At 36.4% G+C, this 16,152-nt stretch overlaps 1 pseudogene; it reads left to right on the forward strand.

Annotated features, from left to right (window-relative positions):
- Nucleotides 1–14,461, forward strand: part of LOC118624630 — a 48,334-nt pseudogene extending 33,873 nt beyond the window's left edge.
- Nucleotides 14,462–16,152: the final 1,691 nt, after the last annotated feature.

A 16,152-nucleotide genomic window follows, 5' to 3' on the forward strand; every position in this document is an offset into this window, starting at 1 on the left:
TTTTTTTAGTGACATCACACTGGTAGCTGGAAACTGTCCACGGCAAGAGTATTTAAATGGATATTTCTCTCTTTTCTTTATTCCCATAATGCCAGCAGTTAATTTAACAGCACCTTCCTGAAAACTTAATTATATTTTTGTGAATTATATATTCATATACACAGACTCTTCTGGTGGATAAAATAAAGTATAAAACAATAAAATGATTAGTGACAGGCTACATCAGCTATTAATGTTAATATTAGGCCCACAAAACAAATGTTTAATACAAACCATTCAATGTGAGCAAAAAGACACTTGATTTTTGCTTATCTATATTGTCTGCTAGAATAATCAATAAATGCACCTTTTTACAATAATGTAATTTTACTGAGATATCTTTTACAAAGAATGAAATGCACAGCTCATGAGTTTTAACAGATGTATAACCCATGCAACAAAATTAAGATATAGAACATTCCCATCACCTACCTTGCACTCCCTGCCCAAGCAACCAGAGTTCTGATTTCTATCATAGATTGGCTTTATCTATTCCAGAACATCATCTAAATGGAATCATACAGTAAGCACACTTTTGCGCTTGACTTCTTTTACTCAAGATAGTATTTTGAGATTTATCCTTGTGTTTTATAGCTGTTACTTTAAAAAATATTTTATTTGGAAACAATTTCAAATTTATAGAAAATTTACAAGAATTGGAGTAAGAACACAAAAACCTCTATACATCTTAGCTAGATTCATTTGTTGAAGACATTTACCTATTGTTTTAACATTTCTGTGGACTCTCTTGTTTCATACAAACACACACATACGTACATATGTATATAAACACATATGTATGCATGTATATAAACATCTCTGTATATACATTTGATATAACATATAATATTTTTCTCAAGCATTTGAGAAGTTATGTGCATCATGGTTCTTTACCAGTGTATACTCTGTGGACTACAAAATATAGATATTCTCTTATAAAATAACATTATATTCAGTAAATTTAACATCAATAAGATTCTTTAATGAAGTACAACATGTTCTAATTTTGTCAATAGAGTACATTATGTGCTCCACACTTTCTCTCCTATACAGGGTCTAGTCTAGAATCAGACTTCTTTTCTGAGAGAAGTATTCCTTTGTATGATAGATTGAAATTGCTCATTCTTTCATTGAAGGACATTTGAGTTATTTCATGTCTAAGGCTGCTATGAATTAAGCTGCCATAAACATTTTTTCTACATTCTTTTGAGGACATATACTATCATTCTCATAGATAAATAACCACCAGTGAAATTGTTGAGTCAAAAGGCAGGAGATGTTTGACTTCATAAGAAATCACCACACAGATTTCTAAAGCAGTTATACAATAGGCCCCAGAGAAATGTGAGCATTACAGGTGTTCTATACTCTCACAAACATTTGTTGTTGTCAGTCTTTCAATTTAGCCATCTAGAAAAATGTGAAGTGTTATCTTTGGTGGCTTATTTAGTAATTCCTCAAAAAAATATATTTTAAGCATCTTTTCATGGCTTATTGGCCATTTTTACACTTTCTTATCTGCTCAAGCCATTTTCCATTATTTATTGATGTGACTTTCTTTTTGTTAATGATTTGTAGAAGTTATTAATAAATATTCATAAAAGTCTTTTGTAAGATATATAGGTTTTCTTTGGTTTTGGTTTTGTTTTCTGGTAAAGCTTTCTTTCTTTTTTCTTTTTTTTTCTTTATTGATTGTGGAGAGGAAGGGAGAAGAAGAGAGAAAGAAAAACATCAATGAGAGAGAACATTGATTGGCCACCTCCTGCATGCCCCCCACTGGGGATTTGGCCCACAACCTGGGCATGTGCCCTGATCCAGAATTGAACCAGCGACCTCTTGGTGCATGGGTTGACACTCAACCAGTAGGCCACAATGGCTGGGTGGTAAAGGTATCTTTAGATTATAAAAGTTTTTAAGTTTAATTATATACACTTATTTTTTATTTAATTTTTCTAGGAAATATTTGCTTAATCTGAGGCCTGAAACTTTCATAAAGTTTTAGCTTAAAAGGATTAGGTCTATGATCTCTATTTAACTAAATTTTGAAAATGGTATTCAAGAGTCAATATTCTTTTGTTTTCTTATTTTTTAAATCCTCATCTGAGGATATTGTTCCATTTATCTTCAGATAGAGTGGGAGGGAGAGAAAGAGAAACATAGATGTGAGAGAGACACATCGACCAGCCACCTCCTGCACAGCCCCGAGCAGGGCTGGGGATTGAACTGCAACCAGGGCACGTGCCCTTGACCAGACTCAAACCCACGACTGCAGGCTGACACTCCAACCACTGAGCCAAACTGGCCAGGGTTATCCAGTTGTTTTAGAAACATTTGTTGTAAAATTTCCCTTTAGCCTTTGGATTGTATAGGTACATTTGTTTAAAATAACTTGATCCTAAAAAAACAAAAACCCAGCCTGTGTGGCTCACTGGTTGAACATTGACCCATGCACCAAGAGGTCAGTAGTTAAATTCCCAGTCAGGGCAAATGCCCAGGTTGTGGGCCTGATCCCCAGTGGGGGGCATGCAGGAGGCAGCCAATCGATGTTCTCTCTCATCAACATTTCTCTCTCTCTCCCACTTTCTTCCTCTCTCTAAATAAATCAATAAAGAAAAAAAAATTAAAATTAAAATAACTTGATCCTATATTGTGGATCTATTTCAGTACTTCTATATTCCATTGATATATTTGTCTATTGTCTGTTTGTGCTAATGCCAATATCACATACCGCACTGTCCTGATTTCTGCAGCTTTAAACTAAACCTGAGAATTAGGTTTCTTGTTTGTTTTTTTAAAGGTTTTTTTGTTTGTTTCTTCTGGGGGCTTTTGCATTTTTCTATACATATTTGTGTCAGCTTATCCTTCTCTAAAGAAAATAATAATTTACTAGGAGTATGTAGGGTTTTCATTGGAACTATAGCTAAATTTGAGGTAAGTTTACACCTTATATATTCAGTCCTTCTAAAGCAAACATAGTATATCTCTTCATTTATCTAGTTATTCTTTAATTTTTCTCAGCAATGTACCGTAATATAATACAGTACTATGCAATGCAGCAATGTACTGTTGCTGGTATATAGAAATGCAATTATTTTTTATAAATTGATTTTATATCATGGGAAAATGCTGCATCTAATCTTTATGCTCTTCATTTCTTTTTTTGAATTACTGGACACGGAGGACTTTCAGAATACTGCTGAATACAATAATAAAAGCAGATATCCTTTCCTTTTCCCTGATCTTAGGGAAATGAATTCAAAACTTCGTTAAGAATTATGCAAACTGTAAATTATTATAGATGGGTTGTATCATATTGAGAACATTTCATTCTATTCCTAAATTGCTGAGTTTTTATTATCAAAAGAGTGAATTTTATCAAATCTGTTTTGTTTTGGCATAGTTTAGTTTATTGTTTTGGGTTGTTTTGTTTTTTTTATCTACTACAATGTCTATATAACTTTTATTTTTTATTCTGTAAATGTGGTGAATTACATTATATGAATATAACTCTAATGAGATGTAACTTACTTTTTAAATTTTTTATTTTTTTTTAATTAATTTGTTTTTGTTACAGATGTATCTCCTTTTCCCTCCATTGACACCCTCCTCCCCATCACCCTGCCCCATCCCCAGTTTTGTTGTCTATGTTCATTGGTCATGCATACATGCATATAGGTTCTGTGGTTTATCTATTCCCCCCTCAATCCCCCCTCCTCTGAGGCTTGTCAGGTTGTACCCCACCTCTATGTCTCTGGGTCAATTTTGTTCATCAGTTTGTTTAGTTCATTATATTCCACAAATAAGTAAGATCATATAATATTTGTCTTTCTCTGCTTGGCTTGTTTCACTTAGCATAATACTCTCCAGGTCCTCCCATGCCATCTCAAAGGCTAAGAGATCTTTCTTTATTACAGCTGCATAGTATTCCATTGTGTACATGTACCACAGCTTTTTTATCCACTCATCTACTGATGGACACTTGGGTTGTTTCTAGATCTTAGCTATTGGAAATAGTGCTGCTATGAACATAGGGGTATATATATTCTTTCGGATTGGTGTTTCAGGCTTCTTAGGGTATATTCCTAGAAGTGTGATTACTGGGTCAAATGACAGTTCAACTTTTAATTTTCTGAGGTAATACCATAGTGTTTTCCACAGTGGCTGCACCAGTCTGCATTTCCATCAGCAGTGTACTAGAGTCCCCTTTTCTCCACACCCTCACCAACATTTGTTGTTTGATGATTTGTTGATGGTGGCCATTCTGACAGGTGTGAGGTGATACCTCATAGTTGTTTTAATTTGCATCTCTCTGATGATTAGTAACATTGAGCATTTCTTCTAGGCCATTTGTATGTCTTTTTGGAGAGGTGTCTATTTAGGCCCTCTGCCCATTTTTAATTGGGTTCTTTGTCTTCCTTTTGTAGAGTTGTATGAGCACTGTATGTATTTTGGAAATTAACCCCTTATCTGATGCATCACTGGCAATTATGGTCTCCCATATAGTGGGATCCCTTTCCGTTTTGATGGTTGTTTGTTTTGCTGTGCAGAAGCTTTTTAGTTTGATATAGTCCCATGTGTTCATTTATTTCCCTTTGTTTCTGTTGCCTTAGGTGTTGTATCAGTAAAAATTCTGCTGCATGTGATGTCTGAAATTTTGTTGCTTTCATTGTCTTCTAGAATTTTTATGGATTCACGAGTTACATTTAAGTCTTTTATCCATTTGAGTTTGTTCTCGTTTATGGTGTGAGTTGGTGGTCTAGCTCCATTTTTTTTGCAAGTAGCTGTCCAATTTTCCCAATACCATTTATTGAAGACTGTCTTGACTCCACTGTATGCTCTGGCCATCTTTGGCAAATATTAATTGTGCATATTGTCTTGGATCAATTTCTGGGTTCGCTAATCTGTTCCATTGATCTATCTGCCTGTTCTTGTGCCAGTACCAGGCTGTTTTGATTACAGTGGCTTTGTGGTATAACCTGAAATGTGGAACATAATCCCTGTGGCTGTTTTAGGTTTTTTTGGTTCCATATAAACTTTTGAAGTATTTGTTCTAGTTCTATGAAACATTTTGTTGGTATTTTGATGGGAATTGCATTGAATCTATAGATTGCTTTGGGTAGTATGGACATTTTAATGATGTTAATTCTTCCAATCTATAAACAAGGTATATACTTCTATTTTTTTATATCTTCCTCTATTTCTTTTTTCAATGACCTGTAGTTTTCTGTGAAGAGGTCCTTTACTTCTTTGGTTAAGTTTATTCCTAGGTATCTTTTTTTTTTTTTTTTATCCTCACCCGAGGATATTTTTTTCCATTTTTTGTACAGATAGAGTGGGAGGGAGAGAGAGGAAGGGAGAGAGAGTGAGAAACATCAACGTGAAGGGACACATCGAGTGGCTGCCACCCGCACGACCAACCAGGGCCGGGGACAAACTGCAACGGAAGTACGTGCCCTTAGTGGGAACCGAACCCAGGTCTCTCCGGACCACAGGCTGACACTCTAATCGCTGAGCCAAACTGGCCAGGGCTATTCTTAGGTATCTTAATTTTTTTGCTGCGATGGTAAATGGGAATGTATTTTTAGTTTCTTTCTCTGTGATATCATCATTGGTGCATAAGAATGCCATTGATTTCTTGACATTAATTTTGTATCCTGCTACTTTGCCAAATTCATTTGTTAAGTCTAGTAGATATTTGATGAGTCTTTAGGGTTTTCTATGTACAATATCATGTCATCTGCAAATAATGACAGTTTTACTTCCTCCTTTCCAATTTGGATCCCCTTTATTTTTTCTTCATGTCTAACTGCTGTGGCTAAGACTTCCAGTGCTATGTTAAATAAAAGTGGCAAAAGTGAGCATCCCTATCTTTTTCCCATTCTTAAGAGGAATGCTTTTAGTTTTTACCCTTTGAGTATGATGTTGTCAGTAGGTTTTTCATATATGGCCTTTATTATGTTGAGATATGATCCCTCTATTCCCACATTGCTGAGCGTTTTTATCATAAATGGGTACTGGATTTTATTGAATGCTTTTTCAGCATCTATTGGTATGATCATATGGTTTTTATTCTTCATTTTGTTTATGTGGTGTATCATATTTATTGATTTGTGAATATTGTACCATCCTTGCATGACTGGGATGAAATCCACTTAGTCATGATGAATAATTTTTTTGATGTATTGCTGGATCCGATTTGCTAATATTTTGTTAAGGATGTTGGCATCTGTGTTCATTGGGATATTGGTCTGTAGTTTCCTTTCTTTGTACTGTCTTTATTTGCCTTTGGAATTGGATTATGCTGGCCTCATAAAATGAGTTTGGAAGTGTTCCGACTTCTTGGATTTTTTAGAATAGTTTGTGGAGAATGGGTATTTGATATTCTTTGAATGTTTCATAAAACTCCCCCATGAAGCCATCTGGGACTGGGCTTTTGTTTGCTCAGAGTTTCTTTTATTTTAATCTTCACCCAAGGACACTCTTCCATTTTTTGTTCACATAGAGCGGGAGGGAGAGAGAGGAAGAGAGAGAGAGAAAAAAACATCCATGTGAAAGGGACACCTCGAGTGGCTGCCACCTGCAGGACCAACCAGGGCCGGGGACAAACTGCAACCGAGGCACTCACTGACCCTAACTGAGGCACGGGTCTCTCTGGACCGCAGGCCAACGCTCCAACCGCTGAGCCAAACTGGCCAGGGCTGCTTGGAGTTTCTTAATTACATCTTCAATTTCCTTTGTTGTTATTGGTCTGCTCAAGTTTTCTATCTCTTCCTGGTTCAGTTTTGTCCATTTCTTCTAGATTGTCCAATTTGTTGACATATAATTGTTCATAGTTTTGATGATCCCTTGTTTTTCTGTGGTGTAAGTTGTCACTTCTCCTCTTTCACTTCTGATTTTGTTTATTTGGTTTATATTTTTTTGATTCTTGGTGAGTCTGGCTAAAAGTCCATCAATCTTGATTATCTTTTCAAAGAACCAGCTTTTTGTTTCATTGATCTTTTGAATTGTTTTTTTTTAGTCTCTATGTCATTTATTTCTTCTGACCTTTACTATTTCCTTCCTCCTACTAGCTCTGCATTTTTCTTTTTGTTTACTTTCTAGCTCTTTAAGTTGTAGGGTTGGAAAGTCAATTAGGAATTTTTCTTATTTCTTGAGTTAGGCCTGTAGTGCTATGAACTTCCCTCTCAGGACTGCTTTCGCTGTGTCCCATAAATTTTGTGTTGTTGTGTGTTTGTTTTCACTTGTTTCCAGTAAGTTTTTAATTAATTCCTTGATCTTGTTAGTAACCCATTCATTGTAATTGAGTTCTAGTTTTGTGCCACTGTGATCTGAGAAGATGTTTGATATGATTTCATTTTTTTTGAATTTATAGAATCTTGCTTTGTGTCTCTCTTTGAGAATGACCCATGTGCACTTGAAAAGAAAGTATATTCTGCAGCTTTGGGGTGAAATGTTCTGTAAATATCAATTAAGCCTAACTGATCTAGTTTGTCTTTTAAGACTCTATGTCCTTGTTAATTTTTTTGTCTAGAAGATCTATCTAGTGGTGTCAGTGGTGTGTTAAAGTCACCCACTATGATTGTGTTGCTATTGATCTCTCCCTTGAAGTCCTCCAGAAGTTTTTAAATATATTTTGGTGCTCCTGTATTGGGTGCTTATATGTTTACCAGGGTTATATCCTCTTGTTGGATTGCTCCTTTTAACATTATGTAGTGACCTTCTCTGTCTCTTTTTATGGATCTTGTTTTGAAGTCTATCTTGTCAGATATGAGTATCGCTACACAAGTTTTTTTTTCATTTCCATTTGTTTGAAAAAAAATTTTTCCATCCTTTCACTTTCATCCTGTGTGAGTCTTTTGTTGTGAGGTGAGTCTCCTGTAGACAGCATATATGTGGGTCATGTTTTCTTATCCAATCAGTTACCCTGTCTTTTGATTGAAACATTTAAGCCATTTACATTTAAGGTAATTATTAATAGATAGTTATTAGTTGCCATTTTAATTTTATGCCTGTGTTCCTCTCTCTCTCTCTCTCTCTCTCTCTCTCTCTCTCTCTCTCTCTCTCTCTCCTTCTTCTTCTTCTTCCAAAAGTCCCTTCAGCATTTCTTGTAGTGCTGGTTTGATGGTGGTAAATTCCTTTAGTTTTTTTTAAATCCGTGAAGCTCTTTATTTCTTCTTATATTTAATGATAGCCTTGCTGGATAAAGTAGTCCTGGATTCAGACCCGTGCCTTGCATTACTTTGTACACTTCATGCCACTCCCTTCTGGCCTGCATTGTTTCTGTTGAGAAATCTGTTGACAGTCTAATGAGAGCTCCCTTGTAGGTAACTTTCTGTCTCTCACTTGCCTCCTTTAAGATTCTTTCTTTGTCTTTAATGTTTGCCATTTTTATTATGATGTGTCTAGCTGCAGGTCTTCTGAGGTTTATCTTGCTTGGGACTCTCTGTGTTTCCTGGACTTGTGTGTCTTTTTCCTTCACTAGTTTAGGAAATTTTTCTGTCATTATTTCTTCAAACAATTTATCTATTCCTTTCTCTGATTCTTGTCCTTCTGGTATCTCTATAATGCAAATGTTGTTACATTTTGTATTGTCCCACAGCTCCCTTAAACTTTCCTCCTGCTTTTTAAAATTTTTTTCCATTTGCTGCTCTATTTGGATGTTTTTGTCTACCTCCTCTTCTAAGTCGCTGATTCTATCTTCAGCTTCTTCTAATCTATTATTGAACCCTTGTAAGGTATTTTTCATAGCCGCTACATCATTCTTTATTTCCTCTTGATTTTTATGCATAGCTCCTACCTCTTTTTTTAAGCTGAAGTAGTTCCGTGAGCTCCTCATAATTCTTTTTTTTTTTTTTTTAATCCTCACCCGAGGACATTTTTTCCATCTTTTGTACAGATAGAGTGGGAGGGAGAGAGAGGAAGAGAGAGAGAGAGAGAAACATCGACATGAAAGGAACACATCGAGTGGCTGCCACCCGCACGACCAACCAGGGCCGGGGACAAACTGCAACCAAAGTACGTGCCCTTAGCGGGAACCGAACCCGGGTCTCTCCGGACCGCAGGCCGACGCTCTAACCGCTGAGCAAAACTGGCCAGGGCTCATAATTCTTATTAAGTTGCTTGTAGTTCTCACCAAATTGTTTGAGCACCCTTAAAGTCATTGCTTTGAATTCTTTATCTGACAAGTTGCTGTCTTCCATTTCCTGTAGTTCCTTTTCTGGTGATTCGTCTTTTTCTTTCCTTTGGGTGTTGTTTCTTTGTCTCCCCATTTTAGCCATCTGGTAGCTCTAGACCCAATGAGAGATCTTTGGATGTGTAGGCAGCTCATTGTATATCAAATAAGGCTACTGTGCCTCCCAGACTGTTTTGTTGCATGTTGCCTCTTGCCTGCTGTGGATCCTGGAGGATTGACTACTGGGGGCTGGTATTGATGTGTCCTGGTAGGTGCTGCTGCTGGATCATGTGGGCCCCTCTGGAGCTGTGTTCCCCACTGGTCGCTGGTGCCACCTGTAGCTGTATAACTCAGGCCCTGTTGGAGCCGTGCTCCCTGCTCATACTGTGGGCAGCTGTGTTGCACAGGCCTCACTGGAGCGCTGGTTCCCTGCTGATATTGTGAGCAGCTGGATTGTATAGGCCTCATTGGAGCCCCCGCTTCTCGCTGATCCCATGGGGAGCTGGATCACACAGTCCATTCTGGAGACCCAGCTTCATTCCTATCTTGCGGGCAGCTGGGTCACACAGGCCTCTCTGATGTGCCAGCTCCCCACAGGTCCTTTGGGCAGCTGGATGGCACCAGTACCTCTTAAACCCCAGCTTCCTGATGCTCTTGTGGGCCACTGGGTCACACAGGCCTCTGTGGAGCCCCAGGTCCTGCCATTGGTGGCTGGGGAGTGCTGCTGCCCAGTGGGGCTTAGCTCCTGCTCAACCTTTGCTGTAGTTTTTGGGGATGGGTCTCAGCTGCCGATCTGTGCTTCTGTTGCCTGGGGATGGATGTCTGCTTCCCAGCCTGTGTTGCTGGGGGTATATCTCGACTCTGATTTGGCTGCTACTATGGTGGATCGTGCTGGGCTCCCAGCCATTTGTGGCTTCTGCAACTGGCACCTTGGCATCTCCACTACTGTTCACTGGTCTGTGTTGACACAAGATGTCCACTGGTCCAATAATGCCAGGTGCACTGGTAGGCTCAGTTTCTTCCAAAATGGTGGGACCTCCTCATGGTGCAGGGAGAAGTGCCCTAAGGAGCCACTTACCGTGGTGGCCAGATGCTCCCTGTCCACAACACAGGAAGCTTCTGTTCCACATCTCTGCACTGCAGGAGGTTGGTCATCCACCTTCACATTTACTCACTCTCTCTCACACACTCACCCTCCCTCCAGTTCTGCCCATTGCCATCTATTTCTAAAGATGTAACTTAATTCTAAAATTAATATTAGGTGTACAATTTAATTAGTAGGATCAAATATACACAAAAAGTCATATCGCAGCTATCACAGTCATAATGTAGTACATTCCCATTATCTCATAATCATCTTGTGGTCCTTTCCCCTCCCACTATCAAACTCCATCCTCACTTTGGGCTCTGATAATCACCAACCAGTCTGGAATGCTATAAATTAAATCATACAGTATAGAATTTCATTTTGAAGTCTTTTATTTCAATCATGGTTTTAAGAAAATACTTCCTTATTAAATTGAATTTATAAAAAAAAATCAATTAATTATACATGTGTGGTTCTATCCTTTTCCATTTAACTATGGTATCCTTGCACCAATGCTAAACAGCTTAGATATCTATCATTTTCTTTTTTCATTTTGAAATTAATCTTAGTATTACATAGTTTAAGTCCTCTGATTTTGTTCTTTCAAAAATCATTTCACGGATCTAGATCTTTTGCTTTCTCATATACACTTTAGCATGTACTTGTCAATTTATATTTAAATATTTGCTTACATTTTGAGTAGAATTTCTTTGAATCTATAAATCAATTTGCAGAGAATTGACATGTTAATAATAGCAAGTCTTCCAATTGATGAAACTAGGATACCTCTTTATTTAGTTAGGTTTTTAAACATATCTCTCAACTATACTTTGTATTTTTAGTGTATAGGCACTTCTCAGAGTTTATAAAATATTTTAAATAAATCATATTTTTATGCATATTTATTTAGGACTCTTTTCTTGGCTAATTTATTTAGCATACTAAAACTTTTTTTTTTCTTTTCTTGGTAATATTTCTTGTCCTCTTCTCAATTGTCCAATATTGGTATGAATAACTCCAGATGCCCTTTGTATATCTTCTTTTATCATTTACTCCCATTCAGTCTTTTCCTTTTCATTCAATCTGTGTCTTTACATGTAAAGTGAATTTCTTATAGGCAACAGTTAGATTTTGCTTTCTGTATCAAATCTGATAATATCTGACTCTTCGTTGGATTTATAGAACTTTTGCATGAATGTAATTATTAATATGAGCGAATTCCAATTTACCATCCTAATATTTGTTTTCTATTCATCCCATTTGAACTTTGTAATTTTTATTCTTTATGTTCTGCCTTCCTTTGGATACATTGAGGACTTAGGTTTCATTTTTCTCTCCACTATGCTCTTATTTGTGGTACAATTTTTTATCTTTTTTTCCTTCATTTTCAGTGATTGTTCTAGCACTTACAATATGTATTATTTTTAATTGTATGTCACATTTATTGTATTATTTTGTTATAATTTTATATTATATAAATTTTATGTATTATTATACTTTTATATAATTTATACATTATCTGATATAATATATATATTTATTTATTGCAATAAGTACACTTATCATAGTCTACCTTTAAATAATACTATACTTCTTGAGGTACAGTATAAGAATCTTACAACAGCCCTGGCCGGTTTGGCTCAGCAGTTGGAGCGTCCGCCTGCGGTCTGGAGAGACCCGGGTTCGGTTCCCGCTAAGGGCACGTACCTTGGTTGCAGTTTGTCCCAGGCCCTGGTTGGTCGAGCGGGTGGCAGCCACTTGATGTGTTCCTTTCACATCGATGTTTCCCTCTCTCTCTCTTCCTCTCTCTCCCTCCCACTCTATCTGTACAAAAAATGGAAAAATGTCCTCCGGTGAGGATTAAAAAAAAAAAAAAGAATCTTACAACATTATATTTCCATTTCCTTCTCTCATCCTTTGGCTCATATTTTCATACATTTACTTCTACATGTTATAATCCCCACAATACTTTATTGTTATTTTTTTCTTTAAATAGTCAATTATCTTTTTTAAAGATCTAAAATTATATGAAGATGATTTTTATATTTACCCCCTAGGTTTGTGAAACAACTGACTCCTCTCCTACTGAAGAGCAGAGGAAGTTCAAGACTCGCTGCTCCTTGCTCTCTGGGAGCAGACTGACCATCAGCTCTCTGGGACTCCCCTGCTGGCCTAGGGAGCTCTGCAGTTCCTACAGAAAGTGTTCATTTTCTTAACGATAATGTGGTTCCCTCTAAAACATGACTGGAAGACCATTGTTACTGGCTACAGCTCCGCTCCAGAAAGGGAGCTTTCCTGTTAGCGGATGGACTGATGTAGATAAACAAGCTGGTTTCTCATTCAAAGACTCCACAGGGCTTGCAAACTTTTCTTTATCCAGAGTGATGGAAATTGATGAGTTAATGAATATTCTGATTGATGATCATATGAAATCATTCCATTCAACTCAACTGTATTTATGAAGTATCATTCTAGTACATGTTATAATTGTGGGAATGCAGAAGTATTTATCATTTTAAAACTGTTAAGGCCCTGGAGCCAAACTTCTTATATTTGAAATTTAACACTTCTCTTTAATACATCTGCAATATAGGCAGCTTTCTAAGCCCCAAACTAATCATCTGCAAATAGAAATGATGATGTTACCTAATTCATAGAAGTAATATATATTTTACAGTTACTATAATTATTATTACTTAAAATATTTGTTTTATATTGGAGAATTGTATGAAGTTTTCCTTTCCTCGAGAAGCTTGAATGAAGCAAAAAGCACAATAATATATATTATATCTTTATTAGATTTATTAAAATTGCCAGGCCCCATAATAAAAATGTTATAAATTATAGCACTATTAATATGTGTAATAAAAATATAGATAACACAAATTAAGTACATAAATAAAAGCAGGATATACAAAAATAATTAAAATATTTGAATTTTTTTTTAATATCCAAAAATTCTGGGTTTCCATAAGAACATATATGGATTTTAAAAAAGAAATAAATAGCCTATCATCTCATGAGCCCTAAATATCATCATATTTTACAATATAACTAAAGAAGAAAATGACAAATAAGTCTTGGTTTCTGCTCCTTTTATGAAGTGGTGTCACTCTCCAGCAGCCGAACAAACTCCTTGTGCATATGGGCAAATGTAAAAGTACACCAAATTATATATGAGCTAAATGCTTGCATAATGCCTTTGCTGAACAATTATTATTTATGCTCTAGTGCTTAGGCAATGTGCATTTCTTTATTTTGTTTTATTTTTATGAACCATACCAGAAATCTCTTCAATCTAAACCAATTGCACTAAAACGATTCTACACTTCTCTAACTTTTGAAGACTGGAAAGCTCTCTTTTTAATTGTGAACAATTAGTAAACTACAGTGAAATTAGAGGATGATGTGATTCATTTTTCCCACTAGTGAAATTGCACCTCTCCTGATGACTTATTAGTGGCTATTGGTGGTCTTAGGTGACCTTGGAAATTATATCAGATGGAACGATGCCCATTCAGAAGCAGTTTGTCACCTGATGCCTTCCTGGAGTATAGCATTCTTCTTCCTGAAGAAAACTACCCACCTACTTTCATGCAATTTAGGTGGGACAGTCAAACTCCCTTGGACCAGTACTGGCATACCATGCAAACTAGGCCAATCAGAATTTCTCTTCTGGGTGTTTGTGTCTTGAGTAAAATGACATGAATTAAAAACACAGTTAGCCCTGGTTGGTTTGGCTCAGCAGTTAGAGCGTCAGACTGAGGACCAGAGAGTCCCAGGTTTGGTTTCCGCTAAGGGCACATACCTCGGTTGCAGTTTGTCCCTGCCCCAGTTGGGGTCGTGTAGGTGGCAACCGCTCGATGTGTCTCTCTCACACAGGATGTTTCTCTCTCTCTCTTCCTTCTTTTTTCGCTCCCACTCTATCTGAAAAACAAAACAAAACACAGTTGAAGTTGCTACTTTTTTTGCCACGGAGGTGTGTGCAGTTGACTCCACTCATTACCAGGTCTTCTCACAAGACTTTCAGGAACCAGAGATTGCTGCACAACAAATAAAAGCAGAAGCATCCCATTCCCCAATGGATTTGGATGAAAACTAATAATAAAATTACATACAACAACAAGACAAGACATTGGGAAAGAAGTAAGTTGTGTCTATAAGGAATTGCACATGAATGGCACACATATTTATGTTGTGTTAAGGTCACTAGCATCTTACCATAACAAGCTGAAAGGAAATCAAGGAGACTTTTCTGATACTTGAAATTGTCCTAGTTTCTCTTCTTCCCCCAACTTGGTTGTTCAAAATTTTCTGTCAATTTTGTGAGCTTCTCTATGTATTGTCAACAAACTCATCTTTTACTTAAATTAGATGAGTCAATTTCTATGTCTGGCAACCAAAGAGCCCTAACTGATGCAGACTGTATAAAGAATGTTTCCAAGTGTCGACAGAAAGTAAAAGGAAGCAGTCAGACCTTTTAAAAAAGAATGTCCAAAAAAATGCAAACATGACACAAAAGTGAATAAATCCTGTTTATAGCTAAAACATAATATTTGTATAGATATTCCACTTTTGGTAGTGTAATTTCAACAAAGTAGTTGATAAACAAACACTTGGTTTGCTTCTACTTTTTGAATGTTGAGCTTAATGCTACTAGAAATATTCATATTCAAGTTTTTGGGTGGACCTGTTTTCAGTGCTCTGGAGCACATAGCTAGGAGTGAAATGGATGTGTCATGTGGTAACTGTATGTGTAATTTTTTGAGGAGCAGCCAAACTGTCTTCCAGCATGGCTCTCAGGTTAAATCCGTCTCTGACACAATGCTTGCAAATGCTAGCATGTCAACTCTGTAATATATCTGACCCTAAAGGATTCCCAGATGTCAGCTGTAGTGTTGCTAGAGTAGCTTGGTTATTTTTTCTGCACCTGTCAGGAGAGCCCTTACTAATGAGAGACTGTTCATCTCTATGATTGATCAAGTTCTCAAAAATAATTTTCTCTTCCTGTAATCGGTAGTTCTGAACATTAGATATCATTTTCACCCTACATAATCAAAAAGAACCTAAGTTCTTTTCTTTTTTTTTTTTTTTTGTAAGTTTAAAAAGTAGGGGACAGAAATCAGGCATTGGCAATTTATCCAATTTCATTCGTTTGTGGATTATTAATATACATGCATGGACATAGGCATTAATGCAAGCCAAAATATTTCTGTGAAAAATGTTCAGCAGTTCAACTTTATAATAATTATAAATAAACCTGCTAATTTTCTAGACAATGCCTACATTTGGATTTTTAAAAAAGTAAATTTCATATTGGTGGTAACTAAATGGTGTTTATAGAATTTTTATCATATAGTAGATTCTATCCATTCACTATACCTTTCTTAACTGAGTTGTCCTGCATTTAAGTAGATATTTTTCATGTTGTCTGTCTTCTGTGCTATTCTTGTAAGTTCTCTATTAAAATATATTTTGCTATAAAAAATGAAATCAGGTAGTATAATTATACCTTGTGATATTTTTAGGTTTTAACATCATGCATTTCGTTTAAGTAAGCAGAAATTCAGAGTTTAAATTGTAATTATATAGTCCATCTACATTTTTAAGATGGACAGTTTTATGGAATGACATTTAATATTCTCCCTAACTTTAAGAGACAACAAACTTTTCCAACTTCTAGTGTAATTTCAAGTACAAGGAGATAACTTCTCTAAACGTTTTGTGGCTAGGTATTTTTTGCATATATATCATATCTACATAAACTGTAAATCCTTGCTCTTGGAGGGTGCAAGGCTAAGATGGAATGCAATGAAGGCAGCACAGAGCTGGGTTGGGGACTCCAGAATCTGCA

Source organism: Molossus molossus, unplaced genomic scaffold (assembly GCF_014108415.1).
Source record: "Molossus molossus isolate mMolMol1 unplaced genomic scaffold, mMolMol1.p scaffold_m16_p_1, whole genome shotgun sequence".
NCBI lineage: Eukaryota > Metazoa > Chordata > Mammalia > Chiroptera > Molossidae > Molossus > Molossus molossus.